This window comes from Leptopilina boulardi, unplaced genomic scaffold (genome assembly GCF_019393585.1).
Source record: "Leptopilina boulardi isolate dan_hultmark-lab unplaced genomic scaffold, ZJU_Lbou_2.1 LbouV2_137, whole genome shotgun sequence".
Lineage (NCBI taxonomy): Eukaryota > Metazoa > Arthropoda > Insecta > Hymenoptera > Figitidae > Leptopilina > Leptopilina boulardi.
The window spans coordinates 3003248-3025068 of NW_026137682.1; the positions used below are offsets into that span (position 1 = coordinate 3003248).

The window sequence follows — 21821 nt, forward strand, 5'->3', positions numbered from 1 at the left end:
AATTCTGCCGTAAGCCCAAAAAAGACATTAGAAATACATTTTTTTGAGGTTATGACAGAATCCTGAAATGATGGGGTTCAAATGAGCCTCGGATTCGGATTCAGGAACCCCAAAAACATATATAGTAAACATATGGTCAGATCCTGAGATCAGAAAGAAAATTTATTTGCTAGATTCGTAAATCAAATGTAGGATTTTGAGCAAAAATTTTTTAACATCTGTATTATAGCTAATTCATTCTTTTCCATGTAAGAGGTATATATATATAAATATATATATATATATATTGATTCTATTGATGTCAAATTTGAAAATTTAAACATTTCCAAATCACGATAATCATGATTGGTTAATTATATATAGGAATATGCAAATATTCAGAAAATGTAGCTTTGTCAAGGTATTGATCATCCCATTGTGGTTAAATTTGAAAATTCAGATAATGAAACTAGGAGGAATATTAATTATTACAATATCCATAGAGAGTTACAAGTAAAAATGTTGAACATTCGAATCTGTGTTCGAAAATTTTGAAAGTCACTACGGAGTATTGATTTCGAGTTCAAATTGAAAAAATCAGAAATATGAAGCTGAAGAAATAATTCATATACTGTTATAGGATTTAATTTAATGTAGAAAAATCTAAAGTTCCCGCGAAAATGGAGTCAAGTTTATATTTATCATCCTGTTATCGAGTTGAATACGATTTACCAAATCAGAATGATTCTTGATCATCTTGATCGTCTCTAATTTGTAATTAATATTAAAAAAAATTCAGATAAATAAATCTATATAGAGGAATGATAATCATCCTGTTGATGATTAATTCGATTTTGAAAATGTAATTTCAGATATATTGATCATCACATTGTAGTTAAATTTGTATTGCGCCAAAGCCAAAATTGGTCATCTTGATGATTCATTTGATATTTATAAAGCAAAGAATTAATCGCTTCAATTGAATTAAGGGGACTTTCTGGTTTAGAATTGACAAAAAAGGAAGGTTTTAAAACTTTTATTGTAAGAACAGTATTAAAGAAATTGTAAAAACTATTTTTGGACATTGTAGCACATTGCGTAGAGAAAATTTAAAAAATATGTTTGAGTGTATTTAGTTCAATTTCATAGCTGTAGGTGGCGTCTTCCAAAAGATTTCTTTTTTTTGGTACGTTAGTTTCCGGGCAACCTGTAATACATAAATTCAAGTTCCAAACGGGAATCTCTTCATAAGGATTTATTCTGGGGCCTAAACCTCAAAAACGATTTTTTTTAAAGGTTTTTTTATTTTTTATGTACATTTTTCTCAAAAACTCGCAAAAACGCCGTGTTTTTGGGTCAATTTACCTCCATATAAAAACACAGGGGGTAGAAATATGAGTTTTTAGAGGTTTAGGCCCCAGTTTTTTAAATAAAGAATCGAAAAATTTTTGGTATTTCAAAATCGGTTCGGTAGATTTCGAGAAAAGCTCTGTACCAGTTTGAAAAATGAGTTTTCGAGAAAAACGCGTTCAAAGTTTTCATAACATAGTTCATTGAGTCATGAATATCAAACAACTTTTTATTACAACAGAACTTCGTATCCCGCTGTTTTTAGGGTCGCTGATTACGAATTTGATGTCCGTTTTGGAAAATTCAAAATGGCGGATCCAATATGGCGGACGAAAAAATAAAAATTCAACCGGATTTGCTTAAAACTTGTTACTCGGGGGTTTTTGGGGTCGCTGATTATGAATTTGATGTCAGTTTTTGAAAATTCAAAATGGCGGATCCAATATGGCGGACTACAAAATAAAAAATTAACTTTTTTTATTAATTAAAACGTTCCTAGAACGTTAATGTTTTGTGCCTATATTCATAACTAGCAATCTCAAAAGGCCACAAGTAACCATTTTCAACTAAATTTAATTAATTTCTTAATATTTGTCCGCCATTTTGTATTTTCAAAAACTGACATCAAATTCGTAATCAGCTACCCCAAAAACCACCGAGTAACAAGTTTTAAGCAAATCCGCTTGAATTTTTATTTTTTTCGTCCGCCATATTGGATCCGCCATTTTGTATTTTTAAAAACTGACATCAAATTCGTAATCAGCGACCCCAAAAACCCTCGAGTAACATGTTTCAAGCTAATATCAATAAAAGAGGAACACCAAATATGTAAATAAGATAACTGTAGATTGTTGTTGAAATACATACCGTCATAAATATTGTTATAACTTTTGTTTTTGTACATATTTTTTAAAAAACGTTTTGGGACAGTAATTCTATGATACTATGGAACATTTTTAAGCAAAAAAAAAAAATCGATTTTTTTGAAATTCTAAACCAGAAAGTCCCCTTAAATTTTAAATATCCGAATAGCTTCAAAAAAAACCAGGCCGGTGGGAATTATTGATCATCTCGTTCGAGTTCAATTCCAGAATTTGGATATAACTATTAAAGCCAGGAGGAATATTGATTATTTTGATGTGTTGTATATAATTCCAGAAATTTGAAAATTTAAACCACTGTAGCAAATATTAATCATTTCGTTAAGATTTAAATGCTAAAATTTCAAAAATTGAATAAATCATTCATGGATTCAATATAAGTATATGAAGTTACTGATCATTCCATTGAAATCCAATTCGAAAATTTGGATATTGATCATCTTAATTCAAAAAAGCTAAAGGTAGAAAAATTTGTATAATTAAAATTTGAATTCCCATACCAGGAGGAATATCGATTATCTTGCTAGCTAATTCGAGAATTAAGATCCATCAAGCTAAAGTTTAATTAAAAAAAAAGATTGAAGCAAAATTTAAAGATTCAAACCACCATCAAGCTGTAAAATTGTATTGATCATTTTAGTTCGAGTCAATTTCTGAAAATTGGAGCCACCTGGAGACCAAGTTGTTGAAAGTATTGATCATTCCGCTCGCGTCCAGTTCCAAAAATTCAGAAAACCAAATCTAAAGGAAAATTCAGTGAAATTTGAAAAATTTGATGATTCCAAAAATGTTCATCTCAACTATAAAAATAGTAATCCGAGTCATTTGTTCAAAAATTATTCTACTATAGTAAAATTTAAAGAGAAAAACCATATAATACGCCTAATACGAAAAATGGGAAACTATACTAAAAAGATGCGGCTAAAAACTCATATACCAAAATATTATTTCCGAAAATTCAAAATTTTAAATCTCAGAAATGGCAATTCTTATTTTCATCCAAGAGATGCAACTCTTTCGAAAAGAAGCTTTTAGAATCGCAGAGAAAACTTCTCTAAAAATTCACGCTTCCCTGAAAAGACGAAGTCTACGTTCCATGAATCCTGATGTTGATGACTGGGTCATCCTGACCTGTTTATAAACATCAGGTGGACCTACAATTCTTGCCTTCGAACGTTTAGTCGAGACTCTATAACGATTCGAGTCCTGGGATGAGAAAAAAGAAGAAGAAAAAATCAAGTGAGTGGTATATTTCGTGAAAAAAAAAAACGGAGCAAGATCAAAGCTGATGGGTGGTTTTACGATGCAGAGCAGACGGCGTCAGTGAAGGAATATTGCGAGTTCGTCGCTGCTTTCTGGGAAACGTCCCCGCGAGAGACTCTTTCCCCGCGCTTTAGCTATTGGGACCTTCTCATAACCAGTCTGCGCAGGCTACTATATATGATACTGTATATATATATATATACTATAGTTTATAGTGTATGGTAGCCTAGCTCGTATATATAGGATCACAAGACCTGTTATATAGGGAGAATCGCCTCTCTTTCTCCTTTTCATCTCTATCTATATCTATCTCTCTTTCTCTCGTTCTTCAGTTACTGGAAGAGATGAAACTCTAGGTGCAAGAGAGAACACGAATGTGTGATTCAAGTCAACACCAGAGTAGTGTACCTCCCGCACGCCATATCCTCGTACTACAGGTCGCGCTGGCATAATAAGAGCGAGGGAGCCGAATATAATGCACCGTCTCGCTTGCAGTGACCTCCCTGGAAGCTGTGGAATTTACCACCCACCAACCCCTACTCTATAGTTCAACAACCATCGTAAACACATCAACGTATATCGTTAATTTCGAAATGTTACACTATGAAAAAAAAGAGAAGAAAAACAAAATAGTTGGATAAATTAATCTGACAATTTGAATAATAAATTTAATAAATAAATTTTAGTTGGGACGCATGAATATTCCACAACTGATAAGTAACCAAATCGCAAAAAATTTTTTGAACGTTCAAAACTTTTGGCTTATAGTTAATTGAGAATTTTTATTTTTAACACTGACTGCATAAGAACCAAACCTAACCTTCAAAATAGTTCCTACATTATCTGCTCTCTACGATTCGCAAGTACTTGATTGGTCAAAAATGCGCGCGCTGATTCAAAAAAACGTATAGTTCAACCAATCACAGGTCTTTAAGAAAAACGTCAAACTACATTCGGCATCTTTCGAAAAAACGTTCGGGGATAATATATTAGTATTTTTTAACTCTATACTACAATTTTCCGCATTCTGTTTTACAAACTTCGATATACTCAAACTAGAAATTCCAAATAATTTCCTCTTTCTCCCCTAAATTGAATGCGGAACTATATTAAATTTTCAAACCAAAAGTCTCGCAGTGTGTTTCGTAGTCCTGGAGAGTAGATTGAAAAAGGAGAAATCAAAGCTAAGTAGACCAAGCCTCTAAAGACAAGATGGAGGTTAAATTAGATAAATGAAAGAAATATTCAAACTCCACCTTCTGACAGAAAGCAAGGTTTTCATTTATAGCCCTCTGTCGATGTTTTTTTTTAGTTTTTGCCATTAACATTTTTCTTGTTTAGAAAATTAAAAACTAAAGTTTGCAAGAAATTTTATCGAAACCATATTGTTATTATAGACAAATATATGTTAAAAAGGTATATTATTGGACATAATTTAACAATAAAAATTTTGCTCTCTAAAACTGAATCAGTGAAATTTGACTGAGAATCAATGGCTCTATATTCTAGCGATTTTAATCAGTGAATTTTCACTGAAGATCAATTAAAAATGATTGAAATATCAGTTATTTTTCATTGATTGTCCATTTAAAAACTAACTGAAATTTTCAATATGTGTGACAGAAAATTTCAGTAATGTTTTAATTGGATATTCAGTGAACATTCACTGATTAAAATCGCGAGAATAGAGCCATTGATTCTCAGTCAAATTTTACTGATTCAGATTTAGAGAGTGAATTTTTAAGTTGTAAGGAAAAAAATTATTTTGACAGTTGGATAAATTTATAATAGAAAATAGAAATGTTTCGAGTTTTTTTTTCTGTGATTTTTAAAATACTCTTCACACTCCTCCTCAAAACAAAAAATCGAATTTTTTATTTTTAAATTAAAGTTAGATCCTCTTTTCTATAGCATTAAAGTTTGGCATTAGAGAATGGGCTAATTTAAAAAATCTGTTTACAAAAACGTATTTTAAGGTTAAAATGCAAGTATCTAATTTTGTAAAAGTAAAGTAAGCAGGACACATTATCAATTTAAAATTTGTTTAATGCAATTAACTTCAATTCTACAAAAACTACTTTATACATTTTAGCCTTAAAATTCGTTTTTGTAAACACATTTCTCGCATACAGTAGCTCGTTTTTCAACGCCAAACTTTTGTATAGACAAGAAAATCCAACTTAAAATTAAAAAATAAAAAATTGGATTTTTTTTCCTTTTTTCTTCTGATGAGTGTTTAATAAAATCAACAAATATTCTCAAAATTTCAGAATTAAACATAAAATTCTTCATATTTCTATACGCTATAGAAAATTAAAAATTCAGTTTTATGTAATATCATCATATCGAAAGCACATTGAAAGTACCTATTTTAATATTCAGTAATATTTAGAATTTTAGAACTTTTTTTCAAAACTTTCTGGAAAAATATAATTAAAATTTGTTAAAGGAATATGGGACGAGTGAAATTTTAATCCATTGACATTTACATTGTTGATAGTTTTAGTGTCACTTTGAAAGAGGATAGTTCACACTTTTGTTTATTTCTAAATTGAAAAAAGATTAAATCTTTCACAGTGGAATCAAAAAAAGAAAATACTTTTTTAAATGTTGATATTACCATATTTAAATTGAATGTTTTTAAGGTTGCTGAATACAATTTTTCTTTTGAAATTTAAAAAATTCATTATTAAAAATTTTTGAAATTAACAAATTCAGTAGAAAATATTTATTTAGAACTTTTAAGTCACACGTACTGAATCCGAATCATTGATGAAAATAAAAAAAAATCAATATAACAACTTTAAATTTAGTTTGCAAGGATTACTATGATTATTATTTTCGTTATCCTAAATATAATAACATCATCATCATCATCATCGCGTCGCCATCGCATCACCATACATTGCGTGCGTTTATAAACTGTATATAGTTTATTTCCCGCACCTTGCAAAATCGATTCTAAATAAGTTGCCATGACGATAGTATAATATGCGAAAAATTACGAGGGAGCTTTTTTTTTTTCTTTGTATTAGTGACACTTCCTACGATTTAGACGTGGGATGTTGTATTGTACAGAATATAGGAGTAAAAATATACACTTGACCTTTTTCTTCAATAAGAAAAAACCTTTTTCATTATTTCATTATGAAAATATATTAAGAATAAAACAATGTTGTTAGTAGAAAATAAATATTATTTTGAATTTTTAAAATCTGACTTTAAATTCGTAATTAGTGACCCTGAAAAACCCCTGAGAATAACGAGTTTCAAGCGAATATTCAATCAATTTTTAAAAATGTATCCGCCATATTAGAATTATAGAATTTTTTGGGATTCTGACATCAGATTCGTAATCAGCGAAAAAAACCTAAAATAATTAATACGTAATTTCAATTTTGAAAAAAATGTATCGCGGTTAATACTTTGACAATCTGCTCAATATTGTCGCTGTCAAGAGTAGGTGCCAATTTTGCCACTATACTGGGTCAGTTTTGGGTCGTGTTGAATTTCGTACTTGATTTAATATTTCCAAAACGAAATATTATACACAGTAAACTTGGTTGTATCTTTTTCTATTGCAACGTTTTGATGCACATAAGTTATATCAAAAAGAGATCGTTTTGTGTATCATTTTTAGAAATGATACACGAAACGGTCTCATTTTTTGATGCAAAAAATTTAATCAATTTATATCAATCATGGCCGAATTGAATCGACTCAAAATTAAACGAATTTTTTTCAGATATTTTGGTAATAGTACAATTGCGGAGACCATTTCACTATTTAATTTGAAAATGAAAATAACAGAAAATCAAAGACAATGTGCAATTCGATAATTAAAAAGTGACAGCTTATAAACATAACCTAAAATGCATGAGAAAAAATTTGTCGATAAAATCAATATAGCCGAGCTTTTTAGAAGGTAGATGGCAGTTTTGCTTTTTATAAAAACGATTCAGAAAAAATTTAAAGAAAGAAAATAGATAAGTGCTGCCATCTACCTTCTAAAAAGCTCGGCTATATTGATTTTATCGACAAATTTTTTCTCATGCATTTTAGGTTATGTTTATAAGCTGTCACTTTTTAATTATCGAATTGCACATTGTATTTGATTTTCTGTTATTTTCATTTTCAAATTAAATAGTGAAATGGTCTCCGCAATTGTACTATTACCAAAATATCTGAAAAAAATTCGTTTAATTTTGAGTCGATTCAATTCGGCCATGATTGATATAAATTGATAAAATTTTTTTCATCAAAAAATGAGACCGTTTCGTGTATCATTTCTAAAAATGATACACAAAACGATCTCTTTTTGATATAACTTATGTGCATCAAAACGTTGCAAAGATTTGATGCAATTTTTAGTCTCAATTTGATACTTTTAGGAAAACTGTGTAAAATATTTGAATTTCAGTTAATTTCGAACACTTTTAGTTGATTGATACTTATATAGCCTCTGCTCTATAAGCTCCTTGTCATTCCTTGTATTTTCATTATCTGAAACTCACAAAGAGGGCGGATGTTGAGGGTGTTTATAGAAAGAGACAAAGACGTCTAACTCTCTCTCTCTTTCTCCTATATATGATGCATTGAAAAAAAAAACGAAGAAGATAAAATTGAAGAACAAGGAGGAATAGAATGATGACCGAAAAGAAGAAGAAGAAGAAGAGAGATGATAAAGGAGAAGAAGAAAGAGAAAAACGTGAGCCAAAGGAGTAAATGCGAACGAAGGAAGCAACCTCCGGATATTTTGCTAGGGTGCGAAAGAGACGAACGGAGTACTGCGGGGCTCTATATATTGGAGCTTGTAAATGGGGATGAGGACTCTACCTCCAGTCGAATCGATCCCACCGCAGTGTAGCACTATAGTATCCCACGTGCATACGTATCATGCACACAGAGAAAAATATTTATTAAATTAAAAAAAAGAGAAATACAAATTTTCTCGCAATAATTATAAAACTATATATATAATTTCGAGTATAAATAATACACACAATTTCTATCATATAATTCTCTTTTCATTAAATTTTTTGATAAAAATTGACTGTTTGAAGGAAATTTGCAGACGTTTAGTAGGAGTAAAATTTTGACTCTTATCATTTGGAGTAATATAAATCAACTCTTGAAAGTAAATTCTTATTTTAAATTTATACCTACAGTGTAGGCATAAAATTATTCCCCTTAGCGTTAACTCCAAAAGAGTGCGACTTTTTTCACAGTGAAAATTCAAAATATCCATCATGAAAATCATGAAATGAAAAAATAGTTGATTTTTCGTTAATTAATTGTATATGATTTTAAAAACAAAATTTTTTCAAGTAAATTCAAGAGATACTCATAGAAAAAATATGCAGTTTGTTTAAATAATAATTATAAAACTATTTTTATCAAAAAAAAAATATATATATATATATCATTACTATATTATAAAAAGATATCGCCGCCGCCGCTGATTCAAGAATGAACGCTAGGCGAGAACTTCGACGCTACGCGGGAGCTCACAATACTCGCCTACCATTCAACTCACGAAGCATTCAGACTCACGTACCATTCATAATTTGTCTCCAATGAACACTAGGCGAGAATTTCGTCGCTACGCGGGAGCTCACAGTACTCGCCTACTGTTCAACTCGCGAAGCATTAAAACTTGCATACCGTTCAGAATTTGTCTCCAAAATTTCAGATATTGATCTATCTGTATCAAAAATAGAAGTTAAAAATTAACATAACATCAATACTCAAGGTCAAACGACAAAATCATAGATTAAAACGAACATAACTTTAAAAATCAAGGACATAGTATGTTAAAAACCAAATTTTTTGATGGAGTAGAGACGGATATAACCTCAAAATTATTATCTGAGGTCAAGATATGACCCTCCCTTTAAACTTTTAAAGGTCAAAGGAGAACATAACCTTAAATCTACGTTGAAGGTCATAGGCGTGTAGGCGAACATAACCTTAAAATTTGGTCAAAGTTACAGAAAAAATCTGACATTACCGCAAAATTAGGATCATAGGTTAGAAGGACGGCATCCGTGGTGCATCTTAGAAACAAATTCTTTAAAATGAAATAATAAATTTTATTTAAAGAAATTGGGTAAAATTAATCTTTAAAAATATATAAAAACTTATTCGGTTCCTAATTAATTTTGCAATTGCAGAATAGATGAAAATTTAGTTTACGGATGTAAGCTAAAATATAGTTTATGTTCATATTAAAATATAAATAAATTTATGCTGTTCAAATTTAAAAATTTAATTAAATATAAATTTAATCAAAATAATATTTAATATTTTTAGTAAATTTAAATAGGGGGTTTATATATATAAACACATAGTATAAATTGTATAAAATTGTAAAATTTTAATATTGGAGGATTATCGGTGACGTAAAACAATTTTTTACATCAATTGGATTTCACAACATAAGCGTCTAGCAGCTTCATTCAAATCCCATATATACATGTATATAGTAAAGGTAAATGTCTATATATGCATTGTCCGCTTTTACATATATATATCGAAGTTGAGTTGGTATACCACAGTGTGGAGTGAAAGGCTAAATAAAGAGAAGGAGGAGATGAAAAGTAAGATGAGGATGTATGCGAAGATAAAATGTAGGTATTATTACACATATACTCACGTAAATGTTAAAAAACAGGAAGGATGTCTACACAGAATGGATAAATATATATATGTATATTGGCTGGCTACAACAAGAATTACAAAACATCAGTATATAAAACTTGGGTATAACCCTGCAAAACGTGTTTCCCAGAAACGTACAAAAGTGAAAGAATATTTATAATTCCATCATTTATTTTATAATTGTTAATTATATTAGTGAACTAAAATATTTTAAAAACACAAATTGAATCTGAAGTATTATCATACAACATATACAGATATCCGCTGCTGCTGCTTCAAGAGTTCAGTATTGTAAGGGTGTCTCCACAATACATATATACAATCATTAAGTTAAATTTCAAAATTAGTTCCAAGGTCCAAGTAAAAAGGCAAACATAATCTCAAATTTCCAAAAACTTTAAACCTAGCCTTACATTTGCCTTGGCTTGGTCTATATACTGTAAAAAAAGAGAGTTAGATTTTAACTCCCAATATATATGGTATTCAACAAAAGTTCCACTCTTTTTTAGAGTAGAAGCAAAGGATTAATTAACTCACAACTTCGGTTGCTATTACCATTTCATTAGTAAGAGTATTTTTGCAAATTTATATTAGATACTATTACAGTCAGCCTTAGCATTTCGTTAGTTAGTTATTTCTACAAACTAATTAGTTAAACCAACTAATAAAATAGTTATGCCAACCAATAAAAAAAGTAACCACAACTAATAAATTAGCAGCAGTATAGTTTACTAACTAAAACTGCTCATCTCAAAAATGGTAACCCCGATCAATCTTTTCTCTCAGTGTTCAAATTTTCTACATCAAAGGCTGCAGGGATTGGGAGTAAGATTTTTCATGTTAAAAATTAACTTCACATGTGAGTAAATTTTACTTCAAGAGTTAAAAAAATCAAGAATGAACATTGAAAAAAGGGTTTGGCTTTGACAACAAAAACGTTTTGGTTGGTATTTAAGCAACTAAATTTTTTCTGTTGCTTCAACAAAATAATTTTGATTGCTTGAATATACCAACCAAACGTTTTGTTGTCAAAACCAAACAATTTTTTCAATAAAGCTTAACTTTAATTTGACAAAAAATTATAATACAATGTCATTATTCAATAAAAAATTTTTAATAGTTAATGGCAACCGAAGTTGGTAGTAAAATTTTTAGTGTTAAAAATCAACAAATAATTCATTTAAATAATTTTTTTTTGGATTAAGTTAATGTATTAACCAAATACATTTACTTGGTCGTTTCAAACAAAGTCTTTTCTAAAATGTATTCTGTTTAATGTAAAGGAGGAAAATTTTAAATCCCTAAGTTCTAATTAATTTTTTTCAACTCTAAAAGAATGCAATTTTGCATAGGAGCAATTCTATGGGATGTGATCACAAGAATTTTTGATGATTGGAGCAATTTTATTGAAACCTTGTGAATATGTTCCTTTATTTGTACAGAATGAAAGCCCACAAACAATTTTTCAAAATTTTCAAAATTTTTTGAGATATTTCTAATTAAAAATTTGTGTAATTTTTTTAAAAAAACCATTTAACTTTTTTTCTTGTTAATGTATGGAAACTTGCAAATATCTCGAAAAGTACGAATTTTCGTAAAAAATGTTCAAGACAAAAGTTGTTCCAAACAAAAAGATCTACATATTTGAGACCAAAAAAAAAAATTGTTTGTGGGCTTTCATTCTGTACAAATAAAGGAACACATTCACAAGATTTCAATAAAATTGCTCCAATCATCAAAAAATTCTTGTGATCATATCCCATGGAATTGCTCATAGAATACTTTTAGGGGGTATATCAACTCTCCAATTTTACAATGAATATTTTAATTAAAAAAAAATTATAAAATATCAAAATACCAATTAATATACAAATGGGTAAATTTGTATAAAAATAAAATCGAATATTTGTCTAGTCTAACTAGTGGTACTAACATGGGTCACTGCAACTAAAAATTTTGAATGTTTTCAGCATGATAATATTTATTACTATATTGCAAATGAATCCTTGGAGTTGCGCACGCACGCTGGAGAGAATTTTCGTTAGTGTGGGTGAATTTGTGTAGTTCACGGTGGTTATTCCTGGACCAGTCGATATGCTCGTATGTCTACAAAATCTACACGCATAATAACAATACAATATATACACGTATATATATATAATACATATATCGTTCAGGAGCACCAGTAGAGTATTTGCTCATTATGCTCAGTTCAATGGACGCATGCTGTGACTACGGGTTCGACAATATGTATTGCACCTGTGTCTGGAAATTCAGAAGTGAAGCACTGAATAGGATTCACGGACAATGTACATCATAAAATCCGATTCTATTAATTCAAATGCAGATATTGTTTATTTACTAATTTTCGAAAAGGGGTTTCATTTAATTCACTCGTTTATATTTATATTAACTATATATATATATAAAATAATTACGTGTATATATAATTCGAAATTCAATGATCAACTAATTATTTAATGATTTAATCTATTATATATAAAAAGTGTAAAACGAAAAAAAATACGCAATATATTTTAATTATAATAAATAAATATTCAACAGAAGAAATTGATTCGTATTTTCTCTATTAAGCTAACTTTACAGGATCGAAGTTTGAAAATGTAGGGCATGGGTCATGGGAAGGAAAAGTAGGTTGTGCGACGTTTATTATCAAAAAGGAAGATAATAAGAAGATATTTAAGGAGTGTTCTAATTTTACGATTCAATTCATAAACAATGTAATTATTATTATTAATGATACTATAATTAATCAAAACAATTAACAGAATTTTATAAATATATGCTTATAAAAAAAAAAAAAAAAAAACAAATTCTTTTAAAATTACACTCGAAGATATCTTATTTTTTTTCCAAATAAGAGAAAGAGAGAATCTAAAAAAAAATTGTAATTCTAAATTTTGTAAACGAATAAAAATATACGTTAACTGTAATTAAGTTTTAATTAAAATAAAATCTCAATGGTAAAAAATAATTAATCTAAATAAATAAATTTTTCTGAAAGTAATTTTAATTAATTATAAAATTTTTAATTTCTAGTAGTTATATTAAATAATAAATTCACTCTAAAAATAAAAGCGTCTAATTAATAATAATTTTACAATAGTACACGGAGAAAAATGGAAAAACGAATAAAGTAACTTTTACTACTTTAAAAGTAAAATTGGACCTGTCCGAAGTTTCTGCGCATCTCTGGCAACTTTTACTCGAAAAATAGTAAAATTGACTATTTCTGTAGTAAATTTTACTGTTTCCGTAGTAATTTTTACTATTTCTGAAGTAAATTTTACTATTTTTGGAGTAAAAGTTGCCAGAGATGCGCAGAAACTTCGGACAGGTCCAATTTTACTTTTAAAGTAGTAAAAGTTACTTTTTCTTTTTTTCCGTGTATATATATTTTTAATTAAAGAATTAATTAAAATTATATTTTATTATCGAATATACTTTACAGTAAAATATAATTTTAATTAATTCTATCTTTTAATTAATGGTTAAATTCAATATTCACTGGCAGTTTCTAACTAAAATATATTATTTTGGTAATCTCGATAAAAAAGAAAAAAATATATAAATTAACACATAGTATCGAATCCCAATGTTTTTACAAATATTTATTTTCGCAAAATTGCATAATTTTTGTCAAAGAATAAAAAAAAAAAATCACGATATATATTTAACCTACATATTGGATATTTTGTTTCAATCATCTTATCAATATGATGTTATCAGACTTGTCATCAGATTAGCGCAGTTTATATTATATCAGATCAATTTGACGAATTTGAGCGTGGTGGAAAGGCAAGTGAAGATTATTTATCACACAAGTTGAACAGCATCCCTGGGAAGAGGCTGGTTATGAAGTGAACTCGAGTCTAACGGGACCATGTAGGAGCGAGGTCAACTAAGCCCCACTCCCAGTTCAATGCCACACTCCTCAATCCTCGTTTCTAACGCGTTGTTAACACAAATTCACTTGTTCAAAATCCACCCTTTATACTATCTCTCTATCTCCTCTTTTCCTCTCTTTAGATTCAAATTTCATTGATTTCAAATCTTTTCTCGACAATGTATTTTCGAAGAGACGCAAATGCTGCGCATTTGTTTTGAAAGCCCCATGTAGAAATTTATCGTGGCCTTCCTAGAAATAGACTAATGCTAGACAGTATTTGTCGTCGAAATTTATTCTGAAAAAACTGTCCTGGCCCCGAAAAGTAAATGTACAGTTTTCCCTTTATTTTCTTCGATATAAATGCTTGTCTAGAATCTAGCTAAAATTTGTCTAGGACACTGATTTTAAAATTCAGTACAAAGTTCGTATAGTAGGTTGTCTAGGAATTAGCCAGGCCCAGTTTAGGATCCTGACTGAAGAATTTAGTATAATATGTCGTAGAGAAGGTGGCACTGCGAATCCGTTAATCTAGCAGACGAAATCAGTTCTTGACATAGTGCACGGTAAAAGTAAACTAAAGGTTTATTGTTGAATTTATTTTTTTGTGAAGAAAAAATCAAATTTATAAATCTAGTGATCAGTTTCCATATTTTTGCATTTTTGAACAGTTTCAGCGTGCAGGTTAAAATATACAGCATAAAACAAACAATTATTAGAAAAAGGACATTCATAGTCTCAGAGATTGTCTCTCAAAATATACAATCTTTATATAATAAATAATAAAACTTGACAATTTAGAGTGAATTTTTTGTGATTGCAAGAATATATGTAATTAGTTATCAATATACAAGTACGATTTTTGTAGTGACTGTGTATCTGTTTTAAAGAAAAAATCCAATTTAACAAAATGTATTACAATTAATTTTAAAAATAATTGCAAGAGGAATTGTGTTATTAAAAAATACTTTTGTAATATAAGTTCTGTTAGAAAAACGAAAGAGTAAAATTGAAAAATATTCTTTTATATTTATAAATATCAATTATTCTATGTAGGTAGAAACTGCTTTTTTTATTATCGTGGAACTGGCTAGAATCACTTTATTTTACTAGACAAGGAATAGACAGAAGACCTGTACAAAATCTTGACGTTGCTAGCGTTACATCCCACGTTCAAGCCTGTCCAGTTTTCCCATCTAGATGCTAGGTTGAATCTAGCACAACTGGAGAGTTTCTCATACACTTCCACGATAAATTTCTACACGGGAGTGTCAATGGAATGAATTACGCAAATAAAATGGACAAAAAGCTGTCAAGGACATTATCAAACAAAAATATGTAATATCATTTTCATTGATTTGTTGTACGAAACAATCTCATCCGTTTATAGTGTAACAAAAGCTTATGTATATGAACATTTTGTTTTCATTTTTGATTATTTCCTCGACTGAAATTTTATATTGTGTATTAAAATAAATTCCCCCTTTACTACACAAATATAAGAAGGTTGATATTGTGGAAAATTTTTAACACTTCTCTACGTTTTGAGAATAATATGTAATTTTAGAAATATATTTTTGATGATTTTTTAAAAAAATTATTCTTTATATCTCCTTTAGAACTAATAATTTATTTCATATTTTAATTGTTGATTGGTAATTATAAAAATGTTTAAAGTTATGTTCGTGGATTTTTTTTTTGAATATGCGTTTCTAACCAACTGCTTTATTAACATCCAATATATAACGTAACAGGAAAATAATATTCTCGCCTAAAAATCATCATGTAAATAAAAGCATGTAGACAGTTCAATCTAAAATTAGAATAGGAAACAGGAAAGTCTGACTGGATCAGAAAGAAATATTTAAAGTTTGGAATTTGGAAAAATATGCGCAGAGAAAGTCTAAGACTCAATGATATAATATATATGTATATATCTATTTTATTAATAAAATATAACTAAATAGAAAAATTTATTTAGTTATGAAGAAAAATAAAGAGACAGTATATAAAAGAAAGTTACCATAACTTATGGGAATTTTTAAGAGTTATATCAATCGAATTTCTTTTGAGGAAATAGAAGGGAAAATGAGAGGAATACTATTCAATATTATAGGATTTACCAGAAGCATCAATCAAATATGAGATGATTGTTATACTACTGAAAATCAGAAAGGTTCTTTCTACATCTAAAAGAACGTATTCTTTCTTGCTTTCTTCTTTCTAATCGAAACAAAACATATGTGTCCTGACGCGGTGAAAGGGACCTTATGGTACAATAGCAAATTGTACTTTTGAATGTTCATAATAAAAAATGAATTGAACAAAATAATTTCTAGTTTTTGGAAAGGAAAGAGCAACTCAAATAATTTGATTTCCAAAAATTAGAAATTATTTTGTTCAATTCATTTTTTATTATGAACATTTAAAGTACAATTTGCAATTGGACCATAAGGTCCCTTTCACCGCGTCAGGACACATATATAGTGAGAACCTTAACAGAGACTGTTATGGTTAAAAAACTGCACAAATTAGATTTTTAATATATAACTACATCATTCATATTTAAAAAAAAAACAAAGATTTTTATTCTTGAAAAAGTTGAAAAATAATATGTCCTTGTAAGGCAGCGCTATCTACATCGAAACTAAAATTTCGGAAAATTTTCAATTTACTCGAAAACGAGAAAATAAAATGCATTGTCCTTTAGAATAATTGATTACTGTCAAGAAATACATCAGCTAAAACTTTTTTTTTTTTGAGTTAAAATAAAGGAAAAAAAAATTAATGTCGATAAATTAAATATGAGCATTTTTTTACGAAAACTGCGTAAAAGATATATTTTCTCAGAAATAACAAACAAGCGAATGCAATTTTCGTTTGGAGAATTAATAAAAAAAATACACCAGCTAAGATTCACCTGTCACAAAAATAACAACAAAAACTTTTTTTAACATGAATTTTAATTCTTTTGAAATCCTTAAATTTTATTCCGAATATCAGTCCGCTTCGCTTGAAAACGGATTGATTTTGAATAAAATTTAAAGTTTTAAACGTCGATGAACGTTACAACGATTAAAAATAAAAATAAATTTTTCATGCGAAAAATCATAAAATTGTTTGCCAGATTGATTCGGAAAGAATTTTTTTTTTTTTTTTTTTTTTTTTATTTACAAACAACATTTAGATTTGCGATAAAAAATGATTGACTCAAAATCAAATTTCTGAATACCTCAGGATAATTTACTTATATCAAAACTGATATTGAAAATCAATTGGAAAAACTTTCTCAGGATTACCTCAGTTTTATTTAATTTGAAAAATATGTCTTCAGGAATGAAATTTAAGACTAAAAATGTCTTATATAAACAGTTAAATGTATTAAACTTTTAAAATGATTATGTGACTAATTTCAACGAAATTATATAGGTTTACTAGTTTTTTAATCTAAAAGTTCGTTTTTTCAGAGATTTTTCAATTTAAATAAAATTTATTAGCAGTTCATTTTTCAACGGCAAACATATTGCGAAATTCTCAAAACTTGAACAGAAAAATGTAAAATTTTTTATACTTCTATATATATACATACTGTAAAATTAAAAAGTCAATACATTTCATATATGAAAAGAAACATTGGAAGTTTTTCAGTATTATGTAATAATTAATTTAAAAACATTTTATAAATTTTCTCAAAAAAATATAGTTAATTAAAATAATACATTAATTTTTTTCTGCTAAATGTTAATTAATTTTTAAATTCCCATTTTTTTAAATTTTTAATTTAATTTATCAATTCCCTTTGTTAGCATTAGCAATTTTTATAAACGTTAAAATTGAATTTCAAACAAAAACCAAAATAATTGCTGTCAGTAAACAAAATTCGTTTGCATGTGATTGGAAATTTAGCAATTCGCGATTGAAAAATTACACAAGACCAGAGAAAAGTAATTTCCGTTTACAATGGATTTTTCTCATTTTGATGAAACATTTCATTTCATCCAAAATGCAAAAGTTTATGAAAATTGAAGAATTTTGAAAAAATGAGTCCGCTATATTTGATTCACTATTTTAAATTTGCAAAAATTAGATTTTTAATTTGAGGCAACAGGTTCTAAAAATCAGTCCACAATTTAAACTTCTCAATTTCTGATGAAAATTTAATATTACAATAAGCTAAAACCTAATTTTATGTACGACGGATAACGATACGTTATAGGTAAATAAAAAGTAACAATTTGTAATCACAGTTTTCTTGAAAGTATCAAATTGAAACCAAAAACAACATCAAATTATTGCAACGTTTTGATGCACATAAGTTATATCAAAATGAGAGCGTTTCGTAAATCATTTTTAGAAATGATACACGAAGCGGTCTCATTTTTTGATGCAAAAAATTTAATCAACTTATATTAATAATGGCCGAAATGAATCGACTGAAAAATAAACGATTTATTTTCAGTTATTTTCGTAATAGTGTAATTGCGGAGACTATTTCACTATTTAATTTGAAAATGAAAATATCAGAAAATCAAAGACAATGTGCAATTCGATAATTAAATAGTGACAGCTTATAAACATAACCTAAAATGCATGAAAAAAAATTTGTTGATAAAATCAATATAGCCGAGCTTTTTAGAAGGTAGGTGGCAGCACTCATCTTTTTTTTTTCCTTAAATTTTTTCTGAATCGTTTTTTTTATAAAAAGCAAAACTCTTAGTTGCTCAACGGAAATGTTGGCCAAAAAGATGTATTATGTTATCAAAAAAAGTAATATTGTAATCAATAATATTTGTTTAAATAAGATATTAATTATTTTCAACAATATTTTTAATAAAATATTTAATTATTTTTTACAATATTTTTAATGAAAAAATTAATTTATTCACAATTTTTTTTGATCAAATAATAAATATTTTTCATCAATGTTTCCGTTCAAAATGAATATTTTTCACCTTTTCTTTGATAAAAAAATTAATTTTTGTCAGGATTATTTTTGATTAAAATATTAATTTATTTCACCAATATTTTGATTAAAAAATTAAATTGCAAATTAAGATTTTACCTCCTCCTCTTTACAGAAAGAAAAAATGCATTTTTAAAGGAAATTTTCAGGAAAAAAAATTTTTTAACTAAAAATATTGGTGAATTAAATAAATTTTTTAATCAAAAATATTCGTGACAAAAATTAATTTTTAAAGGAATTATTGGTTAAAAAAATTATTTATTTATTGACATTAACGGGACAAGCCCTTTATATTTATTATATTTTAATTATAATTTAATTACATTTTAATCAAAAATAATCCTGACAAAAATTAATTTTTTTATCAAAGAAAAGGTGAAAAATATTAATTTTGAACGTAAACATTGGTGAAAAATATTTATTATTAGATCAAAAAAATTTGTGAAAAAATTAATTTTTTCATTAAAAACATTGTAAAAAATAATTAAATATTTTATTAAAAATATTGTTGAAAATAATTAATATCTTTTTTAAACAAATATTATTGATTACAATATTACTTTTTTTGATAACATAATACATCTTTTTGACCAACATTTCCGTTGAGCAACTAAGAGTTTTGCTTTTTATAAAAAAATAACGATTGAGAAAAAATTTAAAGAAAAAAAAAAGATGAGTGCTGCCACCTACCTTCTAAAAAGCTCGGCTATATTGATTTTATCAACAAATTTTTTTTTCATGCATTTTAGGTTATGTTTATAAGCTGTCACTATTTAATTATCGAATTGCACATTGACTTTGATTTTCTGTTATTTTCATTTTAAAATTAAATAGTGAAATAGTCTCCGCAATTACACTATTACGAAAATAACTGAAAATAAATCGTTTATTTTTCAGTCGATTCATTACGGCCATTATTAATATAAGTTGATTAAATTTTTTGCATCAAAAAATGAGACCGTTTCGTGTATCATTTCTAAATAGTTATTTATGATACAAGTGCGTAAAGTGAGTGATTATACGAGTGTGACGTTTCACACGAGCATAATCAGATTTACGCACGTGTATCATACAACATTTTTTGCAACACCCACCTCTAAAGTTAAGTACCTATTATGAAGAATTCCAACTCTCTATTAGAATAATTTCGATTGTATAGAATTAAAAAAGTCAATCGAAGATCAGGAAAAATATCATTAAGCAGGAGTGTATACATTTAAAAGTAAAGTTCGTTTTTTAATTTTATGGTTTTGTATGGTCTTAAACAATCCTTATATTATGTGAGAGAAATTTCGGTGCGTAAAGTAAATTTCAGTGTGTAAAGTAATATTTCAGTGCGTAAAGTGAATCACTTTACACACCGTTTGAAAAAGAGCTTCTTTAAACACAATTTTCGGTGTGTAAAATTTAACTTTTGAGGTTAGTGTTGCAAAAAATGATTTACAAAACGCTCTCATTTTGATATAACTTATATGCATCAAAACCTTGCAATAGAAAATGATACAACCAACTTTACTGTGATCTCGAAAAAAATACGATATTTTGTTTAATTTGTTTATTAAAAGCATACATTTTAAGCTTCATTTTAAGGTGTAAAAAAAGAAATAAAAACTGTCCTTTATTAAAAAAAAAAAGTCAAAATATTTTTTATTTTCAAAGAAAGGGGTAAATTTTGAATGTTTTTAAAAAAATTTTTGCAACATTCGAAAAAGTAGGAAAAAACCTTTCGAAATAATATAGGTCAAATTTTTTTTAATCCTTTTATAATTTTTCAAAAAATGCAATGCTCACATTTTGTCAATTGGATCACTTCAGGAATTTCGCCCCACATATATATAGGTACATATAATCACTGACAAAATTGTTTCAGTGGATAATATAACGTGAAAAGATAAATTTTTGTTTTAGTGAAATAAATGAAATAATAAAATATTTTGTAAACTTACTTTGTCTTCGATCCGCGTATTTCACATTGCCTTCAATGTCTGAATGTCCAGAAAAAATCCGGACGTCGATTATTTTATCTGTAAAGTAAAAAAAAATAATACTTATTATTAAGTAAATCAAATTATTTTAATTTTTTATGGGTCAAAGAATATTTTTCAACATTTAGTTATAAGAATCGCATGAATCTCAAAATTTATAATAACGAATTTCTATATTATTCAATTAAATTTTATATAAACACAGAGTGAAAAATAATAATTCAAACAAATAAAATTCAGCTAAATGAATATATTTTATATATCTAATGAATTTCTAAATGAAAATTCTAACAATTAATTTTTAAAATAAATTCCAATAAAAATTTTGCCTTATAAATTTCAGCTAAATATGTAGAACTAAAGTCTTATTATATAAAAAGTATATTGTACATTTTTTTTTAACGCAAGATGAAAGTAATATTCTCCAAATGAAAACCCTTAGAAAATCGATAGCAAACAAGCTATACAATATATATATATATACAATAAATACAAAATTCGATTTTCATTCAAAGTTGATTCAATAAGGAAGGTAAGTGGCAAATGCAAATTGTCATTGAACAGAAATAGCGCGTCAGGAGTCTGACGTCATGACGACACACAACATCTGTATCGAGGTTCTATATGAACGTCGACGAACCTTCCTGTATATATAATACCGTATAGTTGAGTAAAATTTCTCGAACAGTTCATCGAGTTGGAACACATCAGTTAAACGGTAAACTTGATTTCTAGGAGAAAAACACGAAGCACCTGACGAGAATATGTGTGTGAGCGGGGGGGGGGGGGGTGATATCGAAACTGAACGACATAGCTATGTTCTAGACAAATAA

The 21821-nt window shown here is 27.7% G+C and overlaps 1 protein-coding gene across 1 annotated transcript in view; it reads right to left on the reverse strand.

Moving 5' to 3' along the window:
- The window catches only part of LOC127291380 (uncharacterized), a 33641-nt gene extending 12611 nt beyond the window's left edge, over positions 1-21030 (reverse strand). Inside the window, exon 1 of the mRNA XM_051320473.1 lies at positions 20950-21030. The gene's annotated coding sequence lies outside the window, so the exon portion shown is untranslated. The remainder of the gene's footprint in view (positions 1-20949) is intronic.
- Positions 21031-21821: the final 791 nt, after the last annotated feature.